This window comes from Ranitomeya variabilis, chromosome 3 (assembly GCF_051348905.1).
Source record: "Ranitomeya variabilis isolate aRanVar5 chromosome 3, aRanVar5.hap1, whole genome shotgun sequence".
Classification (NCBI taxonomy): Eukaryota; Metazoa; Chordata; class Amphibia; order Anura; family Dendrobatidae; genus Ranitomeya; species Ranitomeya variabilis.
This window is the reverse complement of record NC_135234.1, coordinates 33024908-33049161: the sequence shown is the minus strand read 5'-3', so window position 1 is coordinate 33049161 and position 24254 is coordinate 33024908. Positions and strand designations below refer to the sequence as shown.

General features: G+C 48.4%; 2 protein-coding genes across 2 annotated transcripts in view; one reads left to right on the top strand and one right to left on the bottom strand.

Annotated features, from left to right (window-relative positions):
- Positions 1-24254, bottom strand: part of RCAN1 (regulator of calcineurin 1) — an 81817-nt gene that overhangs the window by 44423 nt on the left and 13140 nt on the right. The window lies entirely within an intron of this gene.
- Positions 10096-24254, top strand: part of CLIC6 (chloride intracellular channel 6) — a 178075-nt gene continuing 163916 nt past the window's right edge. Inside the window, exon 1 of the mRNA XM_077293903.1 lies at positions 10096-10207. The gene's annotated coding sequence lies outside the window, so the exon portion shown is untranslated. The remainder of the gene's footprint in view (positions 10208-24254) is intronic.

Below are 24254 nucleotides of genomic sequence, written 5' to 3'. Positions count from 1 at the left end.
CCATTCGTCAGACCATCAAAAACATGACGCTTTCTCATTTTTCCAGCTTCCAAGGCATCAACTTCGCTTATTACCATGAGACAATCCATGTTATTAACCGGTCACTGGTTTTAAAGATGTCCAATAAACATTTATCACCTGTTCAATCTAGATGCTAAATGTATGATCACTGGGGGGATCTGAATGCCGAGACCCCAAAGATCCAGAAAACAGGTGTGGATGACGCAGTCGTGAGCATGTGCGACCACAACTCCTCTACACGGTGAATGGATCAGTGGTCGCACATGCTCAGTAACACCACAATAAAAAAAAAGGGGATTTTGAGACTTCATTTCTCCTAATCAGTAATTTAATTTTTATTTATTTATTTTAATGGAATCCAGAAGACAAAAAACTTCAGTATGGTCACTAAAAGTCACTTCTGCAGTAATAGACTTTGTGTGAGCTGCCAAGTGAAGTGGGGGAAGGGCTGTGACAAGTGACCTGGCAGATTATGCTTTCCTATCAAGCACAATCAGTCCTAAGTGAACAGCACTGAGCTGTAATACCAGAAACGGCCCACAGACAAGAGTGGCGCTGTTTTATTTCATCCTTCCAACCTTACTTTTGATTAGCCAAGTTTTTCTTCGTTTTATTTTAGGAGATTACGGCCGTTTACCCATTACCACCATCTGATCTCATACATCTATCACGGATGACTAACCTCCCTCTTGTCGCTTGCCAAAGTTTCACCCAGCGATTTAATAGCGCGTAGTAAAAGCGTTTTCTTCTAATTTGAACCAATTCATGTTCTTGTGCAAGGGCCAAAATCAGCGATGGCTTCTTTACGGTGCATATGTCATGAGATATATATCCTCGGAGATGTCAAACGCTTGCAATATACCGGGCAGCCGCCATCAGCTGTTCCCTGGCCCAGCATCAAAGAGCTGGTTTACACACAGCTGGCAGCCGTGCGAGCTTCTCGGAGGACCCTGTCCCCCCTCCAGTCTGCTTAATGGGACGGGAATGCTTCTTTAAATCCACACACTTTACATAGCGATCTGCCCACCATTAAGGCCAACATCGTTCTCAGAAACTAGACCATAATCATGTATGATCGGTTCCGGTGAGCATGCATATTTTCTTTCAATGGGGCAGCCACATTTAATTTTGAAAATATATATAAAAAAAATATATATATATAATAATAATAATATTATATACACACACACACATATATATATATATATATATATATATATATATATATATATATATATATAAAATTGAGGCCACTGCAAGCTTAAAGGCTCATACACACTAGAGAAAAGGTGATGATTTCAGTAAAGCCAGTGGTCTATCTGTGGATCATCCCCTATCCATGGGAAACTGTAAGGTGCTAATACACAATAAAGGGAATCTGTTACGGGTTTTTGCCACACATTCTGAGAGCAGCATAATGTAGAGACAGAGACCCTGATTCCAATGATGTGTCACTTATTGGGCTGTTTGCTGTAGTTTTGATAAAATCACTGATTTATCACCAGGAGATTATCACTAAAGGACTAGTAAACCTGCACCCTGGTAGTCCAGCCACGCCCCCACCACTGATTGGAAGCTTTCTACCTATACTCCAATCAGCCGTGTGGGTGGGGTTATACAGAGCTCAGCATTAAAGAACTGCTAGATCTGCAGCAAATAAAAGTGATTTTTATCAAAAGTGCAGCAAGCAGCCTAGTAAGTGATACATCATTGTAACCAGGGTCTTTGCCCCTACATTGTGCTTTTCTCAGAAAGAGTAGCAAAAAACTTGACAGTGACATATTCCCATTAAAACACAGCAAAACTCTTTATCTTCAGAAGGACTGACGTCTATTGCCACCTCCAAATTTTCCCCTGACAGATGATGTTGGAAAAATTAAGATGGGGCATGTGAAATTAATAAACCAGGTCCATCAGGGGAGGTGGTTGGCAGTTGATTAATCCCACACAATTAAAAACACATGCACCCTCGACCAAACTGATCATGCATAAGTATAAGGCCAAAATGAGTAGCAGTAGGTCAAATGTGACAGTCGATGAGTTCGAAAAACTCATTTTTATATGCACATTATTATTATTATTTATTATTATTTATTGTTATAGCGCCATTTATTCCATGGCGCTTTACATGTGAGGAGGGGTATACATAATAAAAACAAGTACAATAATCTTGAACAATACAAGTCATAACTGGAACAGGAGGAGAGAGGACCCTGCCCGCGAGGGCTCACAATCTACAAGGGATGGGTGAGGATACAGTAGGTGAGGGTAGAGCTGGTCATGCAGCGGTTTGGTCGATCGGTGGTTACTGCAGGTTGTAGGCTTGTCGGAAGAGGTGGGTCTTCAGGCTCTTTTTGAAGGTTTCGATGGTGGGCGAGAGTCTGATGTGTTGTGGTAGAGGGTTCCAGAGTAGGGGTGATACGCGAGAGAAATCTTGTATACGATTGTGGGAAGAGGAGATAAGAGGGGAGTAGAGAAGGAGATCTTGTGAGGATCGGATGTTGCGTGTAGGAAAGTACCGGGAGATGAGGTCACAGATGTATGGAGGAGACAGGTTGTGGATGGCTTTGTATGTCATGGTTAGGGTTTTGTACTGGAGTCTCTGGGCAATGGGGAGCCAGTGAAGGGATTGACAGAGGGGAGAGGCCGGAGAATAGCGGGGGGACAGGTGGATTAGTCGGGCAGCAGAGTTTAGAATAGATTGGAGGGGTGCGAGAGTGTTTGAGGGGAGGCCACAGAGCAGGAGGTTGCAGTAGTCAAGGCGAGAGATGATGAGGGCATGGACTAGGGTTTTTGCAGATTCTTGGTTGAGGAATGAACGGATTCGTGCAATATTTTTTAGTTGAAGTCGGCAGGAAGTGGAAAGGGCTTGGATATGTGGTTTGAAGGAGAGATCAGCATCAAGGATAACCCCGAGGCAGCGAGCTTGGGGGGGTCACGTGAGATGGGGGAAAGATGATGAATTCTGTTGCTCAGGGAATAGAGAGGATACAAAAAGAGTGTCTCGTTCTCCTCCGGAGGACCCAGAATACCTTTTTGAAATGAATGGACATTGTGTAATACTCCATTTCTCCTGTTGGGGTGCAGCAGGGAAATGTAACACTTACCACCAGAACCTTCACATACTAAAATAAAGTGAGGCTGTGTCTCTGTGTTAAGAGTTTTTACAAATCCCAATCCAACTATGTAGCTGATGGATTTACCCCAGGAGCGTAGGATTAACCCAATACTGATGTGTGCTCAGTGAAAATCTGACCCTTGAGGCCTACTGTAAACCTGAGGGTCTGACCACCTCTGTCTGGTGGGTTTCTGGCTTTGAGAGTTTTTGGTGATCCCCGAAACTGTTCATATAAGACACATCCTCGGTGTGTAATACCGCCACACGTGTACCAGGCCGGGGTCACTCACAAGGACCCTTACTCCAGTAGTCAGAAGTAATATCTGACGAAATTCTTCCACTGAGCAATTTTTCCATAACAGATTATCTTCTGCCACCAGAGAGATAATGGAGATAAGACGACGAGCTGTAAAGTCTGTAATTCTCATCAATCATTCTGTTTTTCCATCATCAGGTCCATGCGTTCACGACTCCACCCTTATACAGACCGGTCTATAAAACCTTTATCCTATATAATTCAGCTAGCAGGGTAAGCCCGCTGTGTATTAGTTGCACAGTCCTTAAGGGGTTGTCCACTTTTAGGAAAAAGGGCCCCAAACTTTGTAGAATACCTAAAATAAACTCAGCTGGCATTTACCCTTACTAGATCCAACCCCGGCTGCCTGCCGCTGCTCCGGTCTTGGGAGTTTTGGCTGCAGTGGTCAAAACATCCAACACCGCGGAGACACCATCACGTGTTTCTCAACGCAGTGATCCAGAACACTGCACCATCCCTTAAGGGAAATATGCAAATGCATGTAGAAAAGCCACGGAGACACCATCACGTGTTTCTCAACGCAAGCTATGAATAGCCAGGTCTTTCACCGGGAAGGTCCTTTCACTAGGCACTGCTCCTAATAGCCAGTTTCCTACTCCACACTGATGAGGGGCAAATACCCCGAAACAGCTGTCTGTGGACGGATACCATGTTTTGACATAGGTGGCTTTCCTTTATTGGATGCTGCCCTTCCCGTGGTTGTTCCTTCCCGGTGAAAGACCTGGCTATTCATTGCTTGCGTTGAGAAACACATGATGGTGTCCAACTCCAAAGCAACATGCCCGCTGCCTTGGGGTCATCCTTGATTCCGAGCTTTCATTCACCCCCCACATCCGATCACTGGCTCGCTCTTCTTATCTGCATCTCAAAAACATTTCTAGAATTCGCCCTTTTCTTACTTTCGACTCTGCAAAAACTCTTACTGTTTCTCTTATTCATTCTCGTCTGGACTATTGTAACTCTCTACTAATCGGCCTCCCTCTTACCAAACTCTCCCCGCTCCAATCTGTCCTGAATGCTGCAGCCAGGATCATATTCCTCACCAACCGCTACACCGATGCCTCTACCTTGTGCCAGTCATTACACTGGCTACCCATCCACTCCAGAATCCAGTACAAAACTACTACCCTCATCCACAAAGCACTCCATGGCTCAGCACCACCCTACATCTTCTCTCTGGCCTCAGTCTACCACCCTACCCGTGCCCTCCGCTCCGCTAATGACCTCAGGTTAGCATCCTCAATAATCAGAACCTTCCATTCCCGTCTCCAAGACTTTACACGTGCTGCGCCGACTCTTTGAAATGCACTACCTAGGTTAATACGATTAATCCCCAATCCCCACAGTTTTAAGCGTGCCCTAAAAACTCATTTGTTCAGACTGGCCTACCGCCTCAATGCATTAACCTAACTATCCCTGTGTGGCCCATTAAAAAAAAACAAAAAAACATAATCAGGTTCCTCGCATCATGTTCTCATATACTTTATGCAGTTAATAGCCCTCTATGTCTGTACTGCTACATACTTAGGCAGTTAACTGGTTCATGCAGCTTTACATGAACACCCGAGCCTTACACTATGGCTGGTCCAAATAGCTAAAGCAATTGTTACCATCCACCTCTCGTGTCTCCCATTTTCCTCATAGTTTGTAAGCTTGCGAGCAGCAGGGCCCTCATTCCTCCTGGTATCTGTTTTGAACTGTGATTTCTATTATGCTGTAATGTATATTGTCTGTACAAGTCCCCTCTATAATTTGTAAAGCGCTGCGGAATATGTTAGCGCTATATAAATAAAAATTATTATTATTATATTATTATAGATGGTGTCTCCGCAGCTTTTCTACATGCATTGGCTGCAGTGGTGACATCACATCAACAGCACACTGTAGCCAATCACTGAGCTCAGCGGCTGTGATGAGGTTGACAGTATGAGCTGCGGAGCTCAGTGATTGACTAGAGTGTGCTGCTGAGCTCAGTGATTGGCTAGAGTGTGCTGCTGAGCTCAGTGATTGGCTAGAGTGTGCTGCTGAGATCAGTGATTGGCTAGAGTGTGCTGCTGAGCTCAGTGATTGGCTAGAGTGTGCTGCTGAGATCAGTGATTGGCTAGAGTGTGCTGCTGAGCTCAGTGATTGGCTAGAGTGTGCTGCTGAGCTCAGTGATTGGCTAGAGTGTGCTGCTGAGCTCAGTGATTGGCTAGAGTGTGCTGCTGAGATCAGTGATTGGCTAGAGTGTGCTGCTGAGATCAGTGATTGGCTAGAGTGTGCTGCTGAGCTCAGTGATTGGCTAGAGTGTGCTGCTGAGCTCAGTGATTGGCTAGAGTGTGCTGCTGAGATCAGTGATTGGCTAGAGTGTGCTGCTGAGCTCAGTGATTGGCTAGAGTGTGCTGCTGAGCTCAGTGATTGGCTAGAGTGTGCTGCTGAGCTCAGTGATTGGCTAGAGTGTGCTGCTGAGATCAGTGATTGGCTAGAGTGTGCTGCTGAGCTCAGTGATTGGCTAGAGTGTGCTGTTCACGTGATGTCACCACTGCAGCCAAAACTAGACTAGCTCAAAACACAGAGACTGGAGCTCCAGCGAGGAGGCGGCGCTGGATCCAGAGAGAGAGAGTGAGTACCTGCTGAGTTCGTTATTTTAAGTATTTTACAAAGTTTAGTCTCATTTTCCTAGAAGTGGACAACCCTATTAAGGCCCGAATACACAAGTCGAAAGTCAAACAAACTGGCCATTTTGCCGGGACCACCAACCAACTGATTTGTATGACTGTTCCCCGACAGATGATGTTGGGGGAGAGAAGGATCGGCCATTAGAATTTAAACACCTGATCCTTTGTGTTTAGGGAACATAAAGGGCTGCTAGAGCTGTATGGAGGGGACAGAGGCATCAGGGATGACCTTATTCCTCTCTCCCCGTGGAAAACACTAACATTCGGTTTTAGATGTCATCTCTTGATGAGGCTGGTGTGCTTGCTGTTGAGAAAATCTGTATACTCCTATTAAATTTCATCCCTGACAGCCAACACCCAATATTAAAATGAGCACTCAGCAGACTAGCTAAGGCTACACCGTGTATTTTCACAGTGAGTACACCAGCTTCACCTGGTCTAAGAGATCTATTTAATAATATATCTACAGTATCTTTGTTAAAAATTTACCCATGCATACTCAAATGCAAACATTTTGAAAAGCATTTCCAAAAAAACTATAGGATATAATATTTTCAAAAAACTCACCCGCGCCTCCTTATGCTCCTAGCCACATCTGTACCAAAATTCAAGTTGGGATCTAAAAGGGATCATACTTTAAAAAAAAAAAAAAAAAAAAAGGTTTATACGAACAGTGCCAATTTGAAAATCTCAAAATCTCGAATTCAGATCTGTTCGGCCTGTGGTCTGTAGTGTAGGCTCTAGCTTTTCCCCAAAAAATTTAAAAAAAAAAAAGTTTCATGACTTCTCCTGATGGTAAACCAGGCAAATCATTAGCTAAATCTACAGTGGATGGTTTTTACAATAGTGATGACGTGAGCCGAATTATACCTGGCACGAAAGACTGTGTATCTATGAAAGTGAACAGTAAGAAAACTACAGTCCATAAGAGGCTGGTTCTTGCCAATTTGAAAAAGACTTATAATTTTTTTTTTGTTCCTTTTAAATCAACTTCTACCAAAATAGGATTTTCAGATTTTGCTGACCTGCCACCTTATCTGAGCACGTTCGCTCATCACAAGGGCCGGTTAGACCGAAATCCATATAATATCATTATCATTGGGAGAGATTCACGCGGTCATACGAGTTCTCCTACAGCGGCCACTACAGGAAAAATGTAGTATTACATGGCGCCCATTGATAAAAAAAAAAAAATGGTTGATCACAGTTGTGGAGTGCTCCAAAGCAGAAACTGCCCTTATATGCAGTGGGATCTCCGTTATCCCTTATAATAAAGCATAAGTACCTAACCCTGATGAAATATCCTGAAAAAAAAAAAGCCTCTGATCAGAAAAAAAAGTGCATTTTTCCACTTTTAACTCCACTCAGTGTGCGGGGGTATATAAAATAAGTTTGGTAAAACTGTTCCAGATGATAGATTACATCCCCTTTAAGCGATAATCTCTTTCTGGAAAATTAGCAAAGGACATACAGACACATCTCGAAACTTTTTTTTTTCCACCAGTAGTCTGCACAGGCTAAAAATACAGCGTGCTCCATTACACAAGGCTGTGTTGCTCAACACCAACCGCATTATGTAAAGGACTGAGGTTTGCATCTCGGACTAGGAACATTCACTGTTCCATCATATAGAAGAACGATCCGCCACAATCTACAGGCGGATTTACTCATCGCTGCAAAACGGCAAAAAGATAGAACATTCAATCAACAGAAAACTACAAATACAACAGAGGGACCAGGAAGAAGCGCCTGCTCGGGGCGAAACGGCAGTTGTGCATGTTCTGTAGTGTTCCGCATGCTACCACGCTGCAATGTTACTTTGTTTACTTTACTGTAATAAAGTCTGCTCAAGTTTTGTTGTTGTTGAGTAATGGGCGAGTATCACATGTTCATTCTTCTTCTCTATATTGGAAATTGATCATTTTTTTCTCGAAACCTTGCTGAGCAACACCGTAGTCTATGGGGAATAATGTTTTTTGGGCAATACCAGTATTAACCCTCTCTACTCAGATTACTAGAAAGTATGGACCAAAGGCCGTTTCGCCCTTAGTAAGCGTTTCTTCCTGGTGCAGACTCATGTCATATGTTTAAGGAAATGCGTCTTACAGGTTTAAGTGAGTCGCCCCAAAGATATGGTACGGTATTTACCGGCATGAAATAAAGAGAAAGTGGAAAAGGAAATCATAAGAAAAAAAAAAGGAAAAAAAAAACAAAACCCCACAACAAATATTTGGCTTTTAAGCAATAGTGACAACCAGAACTCTTGTTAAAATAATAATAATAATAATAATAATAATAATAATAATAATATGTTTACATGTTTAAGTGAGTTGCCCAAATATATGGTATTTACTGGCATAAAATAAAAATAAAGTAAAAAAAAAAAGGAAAAAAAACAGCAAAAATATTTGGTTTTTAAGCAATAGTGACAACCTGAAATCTGTTAAAATATTAATATTAACAAATATTATTATTAATTATTATTATTATTATTATTATTATTATTATTATTATTAATAATAATAATAAATAACATAGCTCTTGGTGAATCAGAAATAATTTTTATCCTACATATAAAAGCAGCAAAAACATATATACCTATATAATAAAAAAAATATATATGTTCCCCAAAATAGGGTTATGAAGAACACAAATTGTTCCTTTCCTATGGTTATATAAACAATAAAATAATAATAATAATAATAATAATAATAATAATAATAATAAAAAAAAAAAAAAACAGATATAGCTTTTGAGTATTCCCATCTGCGACATTTATGATCTATCAAAAGAATATACCACAAGTGTTAATATTTATCTGAAGCATGGGGTCCCGTTGCGCACAGCCAGGAATAAAGAGGTGGTTGCGCATGCGCAGTTTTCGTTATTCAATCCTATGGAAGCTCTGGAAATTACAGAATTTGCACGGATCTTTTGGACATTAATGGCAATAAGTGTCCAAGAAAGAAACGCCTCTTAAAGTCTCAAAATAAAGTGTTTAATGCATCGCGTCAACGGTCCAACCAAATGGGATACCAGTAAGAGAGGAACTTATACCAGCTCGAATTTTACTTTATTATTATTTTTTTAGATTAGCGACCCCTTTAAATGACTTTATTCCATAAGTTTTGTTTCCACCCTATCTATGGAGATAAAGCAGCATTTGCTGGAAGACGAAGAGAAGTGTAAAGTATCAGATGGAAAATATTAACGCGGAGTGACCCTCGCAGCCCTACAAGGTGCCAGCGCTTTCTGTAACAGACACCGGCCGGACAGAACATAGCTGTCATAGCTCCTATACTGACCTGAATTCACAAGGTCAGCCGCCAGTATACAGAATTACTAGGTAACGGGAGGCCGCTCGCATCAGGACACGAGGAGGATGGCGGAAGATCACAGGCCAAACCCAAGTATGAAACATCGCCGCTCCAGCTCTAAACCCTGCAATTATCTCCCAGGACTGGAGATACCTGTTAAGCAATGGAAAATAGCTGAAGAATGAAAATAGACGCGACATGCGAGCGAGTTCAAAGCTGCAAGAAGAAGAATGCAAGACAAGAATGGCATAACAAGGTGTGAAAGTAATACACGGCCCAAATCTGGGGGGCTGAGACCTAACGCACCAGGCTCGGGGGTCCCAGTGGTCATTTGTTGCTAGCCCACGGCTAGTCTGCTGATTGATGTGTAGCCACAGGCTGCACTAAATCTGCCATGGTAAAGCCCAAATCCGGCACATGCGCAGAATACTGGGAGCACACAATCAAACAAGTTCTGATGACCTGGATCTGGCCTCAGGACAGGTGCAAGGGAAGGCCAAAGTTAATGACTTAAAAAAAAAATAAAAAAAATAAAACTTGGCTGGTATTCAGCCATATAACAATCAATGGGCCAGAAGCAAAGACTGATCAGGACAAAGGCTGCACAAAATGTGGCACTTGCATAGTAGAGCTGAAAAGTTCTGCGTCTGCAAACCGTGAGGACACATGAGTCTATTCCACGGACTATGAGGTTAGCCCGGAAAAAGCACATGTGCAAAACAATTTGCTGAGCACGGACAGGAGCAAAGACCATGCACCATCAATCACCGCACTACAGGTAGGTTTAGCAATTTCTTCCAGGACACCAACTGTCTGGACACTTATACAAGAGAGTTTTAGTACTTTATACAAGGTACAAGACAGAGAGCGAGAGGGACAGCGAGAGGAAGCAAAAGGGACAGGGAGAGCGAGAGGGACGGCGAGAGAGAGCGACAGGGACAGCGAGAGAGAGCGACAGCGAGAGAGAGCGACAGGGACAGCGAGAGAGAGCGACAGCGAGAGAGAGCGACAGGGAGAGAGAGCGACAGGGAGAGAGAGCGAGAGGGACGGCGAGAGAGAGCGAGAGGGACGGCGAGAGAGAGCGACGGCGAGAGAGAGCGACGGCGAGAGAGAGCGACGGCGAGAGAGAGCGACGGCGAGAGAGAGCGACGGCGAGAGAGAGCGACGGCGAGAGAGAGCGACGGCGAGAGAGAGCGACGGCGAGAGAGAGCGACGGCGAGAGAGAGCGACGGCGAGAGAGAGAGAGAGCGACAGCGAGAGAGAGCGACAGCGAGAGAGAGCGAGAGGGACGGCGAGAGAGAGCGAGAGGGACGGCGAGAGAGAGCGAGAGGGACGGCGAGAGAGAGCGAGAGGGACGGCGAGAGAGAGCGAGAGGGACGGCGAGAGAGAGCGAGAGGGACGGCGAGAGAGAGCGAGAGGGACGGCGAGAGAGAGCGAGAGGGACGGCGAGAGAGAGCGAGAGGGACGGCGAGAGAGAGCGAGAGGGACGGCGAGAGAGAGCGAGAGGGACGGCGAGAGAGAGCGAGAGGGACGGCGAGAGAGAGCGAGAGGGACGGCGAGAGAGAGCGAGAGGGACGGCGAGAGAGAGCGAGAGGGACGGCGAGAGAGAGCGAGAGGGACGGCGAGAGAGAGCGAGAGGGACGGCGAGAGAGAGCGAGAGGGACGGCGAGAGAGAGCGAGAGGGACGGCGAGAGAGAGCGAGAGGGACGGCGAGAGAGAGCGAGAGGGACGGCGAGAGAGAGCGAGAGGGACGGCGAGAGAGAGCGAGAGGGACGGCGAGAGAGAGCGAGAGGGACGGCGAGAGAGAGCGAGAGGGACGGCGAGAGAGAGCGAGAGGGACGGCGAGAGAGAGCGAGAGGGACGGCGAGAGAGAGCGAGAGGGACGGCGAGAGAGAGCGAGAGGGACGGCGAGAGAGAGCGAGAGGGACGGCGAGAGAGAGCGAGAGGGACGGCGAGAGAGAGCGAGAGGGACGGCGAGAGAGAGCGAGAGGGACGGCGAGAGAGAGCGAGAGGGACGGCGAGAGAGAGCGAGAGGGACGGCGAGAGAGAGCGAGAGGGACGGCGAGAGAGAGCGAGAGGGACGGCGAGAGAGAGCGAGAGGGACGGCGAGAGAGAGCGAGAGGGACGGCGAGAGAGAGCGAGAGGGACGGCGAGAGAGAGCGAGAGGGACGGCGAGAGAGAGCGAGAGGGACGGCGAGAGAGAGCGAGAGGGACGGCGAGAGAGAGCGAGAGGGACGGCGAGAGAGAGCGAGAGGGACGGCGAGAGAGAGCGAGAGGGACGGCGAGAGAGAGCGAGAGGGACGGCGAGAGAGAGCGAGAGGGACGGCGAGAGAGAGCGAGAGGGACGGCGAGAGAGAGCGAGAGGGACGGCGAGAGAGAGCGAGAGGGACGGCGAGAGAGAGCGAGAGGGACGGCGAGAGAGAGCGAGAGGGACGGCGAGAGAGAGCGAGAGGGACGGCGAGAGAGAGCGAGAGGGACGGCGAGAGAGAGCGAGAGGGACGGCGAGAGAGAGCGAGAGGGACGGCGAGAGAGAGCGAGAGGGACGGCGAGAGAGAGCGAGAGGGACGGCGAGAGAGAGCGAGAGGGACGGCGAGAGAGAGCGAGAGGGACGGCGAGAGAGAGCGAGAGGGACGGCGAGAGAGAGCGAGAGGGACGGCGAGAGAGAGCGAGAGGGACGGCGAGAGAGAGCGAGAGGGACGGCGAGAGAGAGCGAGAGGGACGGCGAGAGAGAGCGAGAGGGACGGCGAGAGAGAGCGAGAGGGACGGCGAGAGAGAGCGAGAGGGACGGCGAGAGAGAGCGAGAGGGACGGCGAGAGAGAGCGAGAGGGACGGCGAGAGAGAGCGAGAGGGACGGCGAGAGAGAGCGAGAGGGACGGCGAGAGAGAGCGAGAGGGACGGCGAGAGAGAGCGAGAGGGACGGCGAGAGAGAGCGAGAGGGACGGCGAGAGAGAGCGAGAGGGACGGCGAGAGAGAGCGAGAGGGACGGCGAGAGAGAGCGAGAGGGACGGCGAGAGAGAGCGAGAGGGACGGCGAGAGAGAGCGAGAGGGACGGCGAGAGAGAGCGAGAGGGACGGCGAGAGAGAGCGAGAGGGACGGCGAGAGAGAGCGAGAGGGACGGCGAGAGAGAGCGAGAGGGACGGCGAGAGAGAGCGAGAGGGACGGCGAGAGAGAGCGAGAGGGACGGCGAGAGAGAGCGAGAGGGACGGCGAGAGAGAGCGAGAGGGACGGCGAGAGAGAGCGAGAGGGACGGCGAGAGAGAGCGAGAGGGACGGCGAGAGAGAGCGAGAGGGACGGCGAGAGAGAGCGAGAGGGACGGCGAGAGAGAGCGAGAGGGACGGCGAGAGAGAGCGAGAGGGACGGCGAGAGAGAGCGAGAGGGACGGCGAGAGAGAGCGAGAGGGACGGCGAGAGAGAGCGAGAGGGACGGCGAGAGAGAGCGAGAGGGACGGCGAGAGAGAGCGAGAGGGACGGCGAGAGAGAGCGAGAGGGACGGCGAGAGAGAGCGAGAGGGACGGCGAGAGAGAGCGAGAGGGACGGCGAGAGAGAGCGAGAGGGACGGCGAGAGAGCGAGAGGGACGGCGAGAGAGAGCGAGAGGGACGGCGAGAGAGAGCGAGAGGGACGGCGAGAGAGAGCGAGAGGGACGGCGAGAGAGAGCGAGAGGGACGGCGAGAGAGAGCGAGAGGGACGGCGAGAGAGAGCGAGAGGGACGGCGAGAGAGAGCGAGAGGGACGGCGAGAGAGAGCGAGAGGGACGGCGAGAGAGAGCGAGAGGGACGGCGAGAGAGAGCGAGAGGGACGGCGAGAGAGAGCGAGAGGGACGGCGAGAGAGAGCGAGAGGGACGGCGAGAGAGAGCGAGAGGGACGGCGAGAGAGAGCGAGAGGGACGGCGAGAGAGAGCGAGAGGGACGGCGAGAGAGAGCGAGAGGGACGGCGAGAGAGAGCGAGAGGGACGGCGAGAGAGAGCGAGAGGGACGGCGAGAGAGAGCGAGAGGGACGGCGAGAGAGAGCGAGAGGGACGGCGAGAGAGAGCGAGAGGGACGGCGAGAGAGAGCGAGAGGGACGGCGAGAGAGAGCGAGAGGGACGGCGAGAGAGAGCGAGAGGGACGGCGAGAGAGAGCGAGAGGGACGGCGAGAGAGAGCGAGAGGGACAGCGAGGGGGACAGCGAGAGGAGATACAGATAGAGGGATAGGGTTAGAGAGAGAGATGATAAAGAGATATAACTTCAGTGAGATCCTGTATGGTGGCCAGGGTGGTTTCTAGCTAACAGGTCCCCTGTAACTGGTAACATTCTGGCTGCCCCCAGTAGCCCTTAGGTGTAACTTTGTCCTTAACGACCGAACTTTTCATTTTTACACTTTGATAATACATATAAGATTTTCATTGTACACAAGAAATGACAGTGACGTTACAACCCAGGAGGAGAAAGGAGCGGATTTCTCCGATAAGACTTGTTATAGAGCAGCTTATTTCCATGTGTCTATTGATGTATGAAATAGAAATGACTAATGCCGGTTACTCCTTAATCACACACATTATACATTGCACTGAACGATAATCCAGCACACGGTAAATTCTTATCAAGAATGGTTCCAGGTCGGTGCTAGTAATTTGATATTTTGTATTAATTAATGCTCTATAACAGACGTAGATCACAGACCTAATAGGTAAAACATTTCCAATGTGTGGAGCTCGGTCCTTACAGTCTCTTACATAATGCGCCCGGTGAGCAGCAGACTTTACGGTGCAAAATCCCACGGCCAAGATGCAATAAGCGAGAGGTGAGCGAAGGGGAAAACGTGCTAAAGCACAGTCAGTAATAGCTAAATTCTGCCACATAGACAAGCCAGCAACCTACAAGGAGACGTGATAGTGAAGAAACACTGCAGATAAAGTACAAGGAGGAAAGTCAATGACCACCGCTAAGAGCCTTCTCTTTCAGCAGGATCGCTCTATCGATACAGTTACGAGTAGATGTTCCCGATACATAGATCTTCGGGTACTGTCTCTTCTCATGGAGACTTATAGGACTGGCAGTGATCCCTGGGAAAAATGTATGCAAATTAGCTCTTCTCCCGAATAAAGAAGTCGCCTCTCTAGCGCCACCTAGAAAGTTTAAAGATAACACAGTATCTGCTCCAGCCACCATTAGGGGGCCAAGACCACCAACAATCACCAAAACAGGGGTCCCAAGGTGCCCTCCCCCTTACTGCACAACTAAGGGGTAGTCATGCAAGCGCATTGCCGTTCCCTCTGATATCTGGTCTATCATAACCACATCCACTTTCTGCCGCATGACCCTGATGGAAGGGAAAGCTGGCCTAGCGGGAGGAATCTGCGGTGCCCGGGACATTTACCAATTCTTCCTGGAGTTGGAGATGTCCACTCGGCTACATCGTCCAGGAGTAATTCAGAAAAAATAGAAGACTAGGGCGGTTTTTGAGTAGTAACATACAGAGATACTTTGGAGGTCTTACTTCTCTTAACTCCAGCACTGAGTCCTCCATCGTCCTCGGGCCAAGGCTTTCTACTCCTGTGACGTTAACCTTCCTTGTAATCTAGACTGGCTCAAATAGTAAAGCACCGCCAGAAAACCCAGAGAGTTGGCTGATCAGAGTGCTGGGAACCAAAATGTCGCCTCGGTTCTGCTATGCAGTGGTTTTTCATCACTAAATGAACTCTGCTACATCACTGTGCCAGCTCTGCTACATCGGTTCCTCATCCCTGTCTCAACCCTGCTACATCATTGTGCCAGATCTGCAACATTGGCTCCTCGTGACCGACTCAACCCTGCTACATCATTGGACCAGCTCTGCTACCACCACTGTAAATTCAACTCTGCTACATCAGTTCCTCATCCCTGACTCAACCTTGATACATCACTGTACCAGCTCTGCTACCACCATTGCAAACTCCGCTCTGCTACATCGGTTCCTCATCCCCGCTACTCACAATTACAAATGCAGCTTTACACATAACCGTCCGTTATTTCCCGGCTTCCTACAGTCTGATCGCCGGATTACTTAATAAAAATGAATAGAAGATTATTTGCAGCCATCGAATAAGGATTAGATTAATTGGCAGCGACTTTAAAGCACGACTAAACCGTACATTACTTCACAAGAAAAAGAAAAAGAGCTCAGCTCAAATCCAGGAAATTAAAGCGGAACGGAAAAAATGTCTCAATAATAATTAAATTATGTAATTTGGAGAAAATAAAGGAACTTCAGGAACTTTCCATGAAGTTGTGCTGCAGACACCAGTGCGCGGACGGTTTATAGAGGGTAAGGCCACTAAGTTACTAATAGGAGATTACACATACAGTGAGGAGCCAATATTCAGCGTGTAGTATGGAGGGACTCGTGCCTCTGTAAAAGGATACACACACCCGTATGGCCAAACCGCGGCAGGTACCAGATGGCCACACTATGGCAGGTACCGTATGGCCACACCGTGGCAGGTTCCAAAAGGTCACACTGTGGCAGGTACCGTATGGTCACACCGCGGCAGGTACCGTATGGTCACACTGTGGCAGGTACCGTATGGTCACACTGCGGCAGGTACCGTATGGTCACACCGCGGCAGGTACCGTATGGTCACACCGCGGCAGGTACCGTATGGTCACACCGCGGCAGGTACCGTATGGTCACACTGTGGCAGGTACCGTATGGCCACACCGTGGCAGGTTCCAAAAGGCCACACCGCGGCAGGTACCGTATGGCCACACCGCGGCAGGTACCGTATGGCCACACTGCGGCAGGTACCGTATGGCCACACTGTGGCAGGTACCGTATGGCCACACTGCGGCAGGTACCGTATGGTCACACCGCGGCAGGTACCGTATGGTCACACTGTGGCAGGAACCGTATGGTCACACTGCGGCAGGTACCGTATGGTCACACCGCGGCAGGTACCGTATGGTCACACTGTGGCAGGTACTGTATGGCCACACTGTGGCAGGTACCAGATGGCCACACTATGGCAGGTACCGTATGGCCACACCGTGGCAGGTTCCAAAAGGCCACACCGCGGCAGGTACCGTATGGCCACACCGCGGCAGGTACCGTATGGCCACACTGCGGCAGGTACCGTATGGCCACACTGTGGCAGGTACCGTATGGCCACACTGCGGCAGGTACCGTATGGTCACACCGCGGCAGGTACCGTATGGTCACACTGTGGCAGGTACCGTATGGTCACACCGCGGCAGGTACCGTATGGTCACACTGTGGCAGGTACCAGATGGCCACACTATGGCAGGTACCGTATGGCCACACCGTGGCAGGTTCCAAAAGGCCCCACTGTGGCAGGTACCATATGGCCACACCGCGGCAGGTACCGTATGGCCACACCGCGGCAGGTACCGTATGGCCACACTGCGGCAGGTACCGTATGGCCACACCGCGGCAGGTACCGTATGGCCACACTGCGGCAGGTACCGTATGGTCACACCGCGGCAGGTACCGTATGGTCACACTGTGGCAGGTACCGTATGGTCACACCGCGGCAGGTACCGTATGGTCACACTGTGGCAGGTACCGTATGGCCACACTGTGGCAGGTACCGTATGGTCACACTGTGGCAGGTACCGTATGGCCACACTGTGGCAGGAACCGCATATGTTTTCGGCCTACTCCCAAGAATCAATGTTAGCAAATTATAAGAAGGTGGATGGGGAGGACACAGTTGTACTTCTCTTCTATTATTTAGGGAAATCAATTGTGGGAAGGTATTAAAGAGAACTCGTCACCAGATCAAAAGTGGCCTTTTTTTGGGTGGGGGGAGCTCTTATTTTTCCAATTTCTTCTCTGCATACTTTTTAAGGGGGTATGGGTCACAGGGTAATAATGCAGAGCAGCCTATAGACCCCCCAAAGAATATGAGCCCTGCGCCCTTAGTAAAAAAAAAAAAAAGAGCATGAAAATTATCACTAAATAAGAAGGCCAATACCTCTAGAACCATAAGTTGGATGATAAAAAAAAAAAAAAGAAGAAAAGCTATACCCTGGGGAGCAGCGGGAGGGTTGTACAAGCAACAACTGGACACTTCACTTGGTGATCGGTCCCCTAGAAGCATCATTCCTTTATTTACTTCCTATTCTCTCATCAATTCCGGGTTCACTTAGCCTTGAGCTTAGACTAAAACAGAGGTACCTGTTAGGGACACAACAATCCTGGAGCTACGCTCCCTAGTTTACAAATAATTCAAGAGGAAATCAAAAAGCAAACAGCGGCTGAGGAAGTAAAAAAAAAAACGACGACTCAGCCTGTATGTAAGCACATGTGGTATACTGCATCTGACGATGACAAGTCAAAGACACAGCATCTGCATGGTGCACAAGGCACGTTCCTCCTTTTTGTGGTTTATGGTCAGCTTCTTATCTTCTGTGCGCTGTGCAGTTTTTGCCACCAGGTTATAGAGCAGAATGTGCCCAGCAGAGAGATATATTATTTTCTGGCTATATTGTTTTCTAGGTAAAATTTCAGAATAATTTGTATTTTATCAACTGAAATTCCTGCTCATTTCTAGGCATAGTCGCTGAGTGGGAGGTCCTAATCAGCAATTCCCTGCTGTCATTGGTTAGGACCGCCCACGAGGAGCAGAGATTTTTCATGAGTAAAATAAAAGTTATGCTTAAAGGGTATATCCGGGGCTTTTTTGAAAAACAAAAAAAGCACTAACAGGCCGGCAGTTGCTACTTACCTGCCTGTTGTGGCCAGCACAGTTCTTCTCTGGTACAGACCACTCCTGCTGGGGATTCGGCTCCCTCTGATGACGAGGCGTGACTTCTGGCATCATTCTGATTGACAGCCGGCTCCCCCAGCTAGGCAGCGAAATATGGCTACCAAAATGACATTGGAAGCCCCGCCCTATCAATAGAGCGAAGCGGAGAAGAAGCCTCCGCTCTGTTAACGTAACGTCAGCAGAGGCAGCTGAATCCCCATACGAGTGATCTGTGATGGTGAAGAAAGGAGCCATACACAACAGGCTGGTAGTTAGCAACTATCTGCCTGTTAGTGCTTAGGCACATTTTATTTTTTCATAAAGTTATGGCTATATGCTTTTTTTAGGTGTATTCCTAGTGGTTCTATTATCTTTATAGCCCTTGTAATTCAGTGTGACAGTAGCTGCTCCTCACTGCTCCCACCTCCCGTCTGGGATGTTCCGTCATATAACATTGTGAAGCTCCCCGCTGTGAGTAACAGTCAGTCCGAGAAGAGGGGGCAGACCATGCCCCCACCACACCGCCTCATCTCAGACTGCAGACAAGGAGACATTATCAGGGGACTGCTGTGACAGGAGCTGCTCTTTACTGCTCCCCCTTCAGTCTGAGACGTTTACAGAAGTGCAGCACCATGCCAGCCAATTTCCTGATAATAGCATGCCCCCTGTTCTCGGACAGGCTAGTACTCACAGAGGGAGCTTCACACTGCTGCATGACGTAATGTCCAAAATGGGAGTGGGGAGCAGTGAGGAGCAGCTCCTGTCACACTGAATTGCAAGTGTTCTAAAGATAATAGAACTGCACTGGGCATCTCATCTTTATAGTTTATGAAGGCAGGGACAGTAGAAAAATGTTTTCTCTCTCCAGAGTACCCCTTTAATATTTTTTCCCACAAACTTATATAATAAATCTTCTCTGCGCCTCCTGGTCTATAAGACGCTTCCTTTAGATTGCACAGGGAGAGATGCCCTCTAAGTTTGCCTGAAATCTTGTAAAACAACCCAATTTACAGCCTGTCACTACCAGACATCTCTGGCCAGATATGCATTGGACAACATAAGGTATAAAATAGGTAAAAAAACTAACCAAAAACAAAAACACATCCAACCCTTATTGACCAAGGGCCGCTAACTGGTAACATTCTTCTTCAAATCTCCAGAAACTTTGACATTTTGATTTCATGTAGTGTAAGTTTTTGATTTAAGTTATTTAGGTAGCCAAATCCTAAAGTTTTTAGCGTGATCCTGGGATCATCGACCCACATAAAATGGTGTTTTGTATGGCCATAATTGTGTTTGTAGCACACAATGACAGGGGATCTGTAGGACAATTGAAATCTCATATCAGCGGCCAGGAAAGGTGCCAACAATTTTGTCAGGTCCATTTTTGGAGTTTCGTGCGAAATTACGTCTCATTTGCCTTTTTTTTGCCTGTTTTTTTGTTTTCGTGTTGTCCTAATATACACAAAGGAAATAAACATGTGTATAACAAAACCTGTGTAATTGCGATAATTTTCTCGGAAAAATATTTCAGTTTCTGGAACAATTTAAAGGGTGCCGATACCTTTCGACCATGACTGTAAATGGGGAGCTGGGCTAGCACTAGCACAGAGCAGATCCCGGCGGGTGCCATGTGCACAGTGCGAGAGTGGAGAGGATTCAGGGACTGAGCCTGCTCCATATAGTGCAGGTGCCAGCTGTGTTGAACAGACGGCACAGGAGCCAAAGTGCCGCAATCAAAGGTAACTCAGATAGCAGCCGCTTAATACTGAGATAGTGGCATTTAAGATGGTGGAAATTGGGTGCTGATGGGATTGACACGTACCCAACGTGCTCGGATAACAGCGTGTCTTCGAAGTGCTCGAAAAGTTTTTTCGAATACCAGCGGCTGCATGTCTCGTGGCTGTTCGACAGCCACAACACACAGGCAATCCCAGAATGCAGGGCTGTGGAGTCAGAGTCGTAGAGTCGGAGTAGTAGGAGCCTATTTTGGTGGAGTCAGTGGTTGGTGTCATGGAAATTGAGGAGTCGGAGGTTTGGCTTACCAACTCCACAGCGCTGTTAGGGCTGTGGAGTCGGAGCCCATTTTGGTGGAGTCGGAGCCATGGAAATTGAGGAGTCGGAGCCCATTTTGGTGGAGTCTGAGTTGGTGTCATGGAAATTGAAGAGTCGGAGGTTTGGCTTACCGACTCGACAGCCCTGCCTGCATGTGTTGTGGCTGTCAAAAAGCCGCAAGATATGAACCGAGGGGACCTGAACATATTTTTCGAACATGCAGAAGACACTCTGTTAGCACACAAGCATGCTCAGACAACACCTTATCCGAGCATGCTCGCTCATCACTAGTGCACAACTTTCTCAGCTAACAACTTCTATTTAAGTACAAAAATATATATAAAAAAAAAGCTAAAAGTCCTATGGATCTCAATATGTGAATGATAAAACTTACAGTTCACAATATAAAAAACAACAAGCCCTGGTGCATTTTTAGTGATAAAAAGGAATGCATTATAGAGAGATGGAAAAAAATCAAAAGTGAAGAGCGTCCCACAGACTGTCGATCAGGGACCCACATCACCCTGGAGTTGGTGTATACGGGCGCTATGGGGAAGATGCATAGATACGGGTACAACTCTGTCTGTGCCGCCCTGGATACAGAAAGAAAAAGACAAAAACAACATTCATGAATCTTATCTGCTCGCGGAGCGCTGAAACGAAGAATCTCAACAAAGGAAACAGTCGAGAACGATACTGCCCACTTAAGACTTCCTGCTATTTTGGCTCGGTCACTGGGGTTTGATAGAAAATAGAGCGGTCCTCATGGAAACACTGATTATATAGGCAGCTTGTTAAAGGCTCGGGAGTGATATGTAAACCAGCTGCTGCTGAAGCGGATGGAAAAAGTGTGCGGGATCCAAGAGCGCGGCTCGAAGCAGCATCTACAGCGATTTACAAGCCGATCTCAGATAGGAATTACATTTATGGAGACGGACACCGACTGGGTGAAACAGTAAGAGTCATCGATGGGACGCAATCAAAGGGGTCCTACCCTGCATCTACAGTTACAGCTCATCTCAAGAGCCAGGTGGAAAACGAGCTTCATGCTTCTGAACTATTCTGGTTGGAAGAAGCCATCACCTATTCACAAGAACTGCGACAATCGATTAGCGGGGGTCCGACTGATGGCACCGCCACCGATCGCAGTAAAGGGTCACTTTTCTACCCATCAGAATAGAGCGGCAGTGTGCGTGTGGGACCATCACTTCATTCATTCATGGGATGGCAGGAGAAAGCAGAGTTCAACGCTCCAGCAATTAAAGTAGCAGCGGTGGAGTAAGCGCACTGTCACTCCGTCCTAATGGGGTGAAGAGTGCACCGTTCCGACAATAATGAAGGTCATCACTTGCCAACCAGAATACCCCTTTAAAAAAAGGAGTCAACATTCCCTGTCTAAGTGGCCAATAAAGCCAAATTTTGGGACCCAATTTAGGTCCGGAGATTCACACTGACAGACCCATGAAAGATGACAACTTAGAGCGTTCACATAATGGGGAGGTCTCCTAGGTCTAGTTCATCTGCATGCAGCACACGGCCGGTTTCATGGGGCGCACTAGATAGTAGAAACACAAAAATTACAGATTAGGAATATATTTTATTCTATCTACTGATTATTGTTATTAAAGGGGTGACAGGCTTTCCTCCCGTGTCCAGGCTCTCCTCCCGTGTCCAGGCTCTCCTCCCGTGTCCAGGCTCTCCTCCCGTGTCCAGGCTCTCCTCCCGTGTCCAGGCTCTCCTCCCGTGTCCAGGCTCTCCTCCCGTGTCCAGGCTCTCCTCCCGTGTCCAGGCTCTCCTCCCGTGTCCAGGCTCTCCTCCCGTGTCCAGGCTCTCCTCCCGTGTCCAGGCTCTCCTCCCGTGTCCAGGCTCTCCTCCCGTGTCCAGGCTCTCCTCCCGTGTCCAGGCTCTCCTCCCGTGTCCAGGCTCCCCTCCCGTGTCCAGGCTCTCCTCCCGTGTCCAGGCTCCCCTCCCGTGTCCAGGCTCCCCTCCCGTGTCCAGGCTCCCCTCCCGTGTCCAGGCTTCCCTCCCGTGTCCAGGCTCTCCTCCCGTGTCCAGGCTCTCCTCCCGTGTCCAGGCTCTCCTCCCGTGTCCAGGCTCTCCTCCCGTGTCCAGGCTTTCTTCCCATGTCTGCAGCAAAACTGCAATACCACAAGCCACCAGTGGACAGGTGTGGTGCTGTTTGGACACCAGTAGCCATGTTTATCTAACCCTGTACAACCTCACTTATCTTACGAACAATTACGAAGGAAACAAACATGGAAACCCTCCAATAAGCCCCGAGGACCAGCACCTAATCCTCCGCAGCACAGAGGCTGCCAAGGTATGACAACAAAAAGAGGCTTCTTTCTATATCTCGCCCCGGAGCAGCCAGACATTGTGATTGCATAACCTAACCTCAGTCTCACGGAGTCAAGCCCTGCAATTTGGTTTTCCAATTACTTAGCAGTCGGCTGTGCCAAACAACAAAGCTTGTAACGGCGTAAGGCCCATCCTCGGAGAGATTTTTCCATTGACACACCTCTAATGAGCGAGCTCCCGCGATGATGACCTCATGGAAAATGTCACCGGTCCCTCTTCAATACCCAAGCTACAATGTTTGTTTCGGCTTCACACTTTCAGGAATGCGAGCTCAAGCAATTAAAACTTCATTTAATATTATATTCGCATTACTTAAGAAAGAACTGGCGTAACCACTTGGCTCCGACACTGATAAGTGACAGTAATTGACTAAAAGTTCCTAAAATAACTCCATCTTTCACCCACACCCACTTTTTATCACCCTCTAGATGAGAACATGGTCATACATTAGGATTAAAACTTTCTTTCACAAACAGCGCCACCTCTGTCCCCAGGCTGTGAGTGGTATTGCAGCTCAGCCTCACTCACTGCAAAAAAGCAGTCGAACGTTATATTAACCTTTTAACCTCTGCTTGTCGGGGTCAATCTTCATTTTTGCACTCATTTTTTTCCTCCTCTTCTTCCAAGGGCCAGAACTTTTTTTTTTTTACATTTTTCCGACAATGCCTATATGAGGGCATGTTTTCTGCAGGATGCCATTTTTGTAGAACTTTATTTTCTCTATCTCTACCGCCCCTCTCTTTGATTGACAGCTTTGACTTCTTAGAGCCAAGGAAGGGTGGAGAACAATGGAAAACAAGTAAGTGGGAAGGTGCACTTAAATGTTTGGAAAAGTCCAAACTCCAGTCACGAGACCCTTTTTCTTCTTTAATTTTGATGCAATTTTGTAAAGGCAAAAAAAATAAATCTGCATTTCAGAAATGTATTAAGGAAACAAAAGTCATAGCCAAATAATGGAAACTAGCCGTGAATGGAAGGACTATCTGCATGTATCTGTTTAGATTTCCATACTGAGAAGGTCATCATATGGAAATAGGCTGGAAAAATCATGTCTGGCAGAAAAATGTGACCACCGAGATGAATCCTCTGTACACAAAGAGCAAATCTGTGTATGTGACCGTGCATGACAGATCTCTGATGGAACATTCTGTGCACATCTAATGGTCCTAACACCCAACATCTGCACAGAGCGAGTGCGAAATGATCCCGGGAGGCAGGCAGCACAGGCAGCTAAGGGCTACTGGAGGTTTTACATGGACTGATAATTGGCTGAACGAGCGTTACCTCCTGATCATTCCCAGTCTTTAGCCAATAATCAAAATTGATGAGCCGTTGAGTCCGGTCCCCTCGAGGCGGCCTAGTGGCCATCGAGTCGAGTCCCCTCGTGATGGGCTACTGGCCGTCGAGTCCCCTCGTGATGGGCTACCGGCCATCGAGTCCCCTTGTGACGGGCTACCGGCCATCGAGTCGAATCCCCTCGTGACGGGCTACCGGCCATCGAGTCGTGTCCCCTCGTGACGGGCTATCGGCCGTTGAATCGAGTCCCCTCGTGACGGGCTATCGGCCGTTGAATCGAGTCTCCTCGTGATGGACTACCGGCCATTGAGTCGAATCCCCTCGTGACGGGCTACCGGCCATCGAGTCGTGTCCCCTCGTGACGGGCTATCGGCCGTTGAATCGAGTCCCCTCGT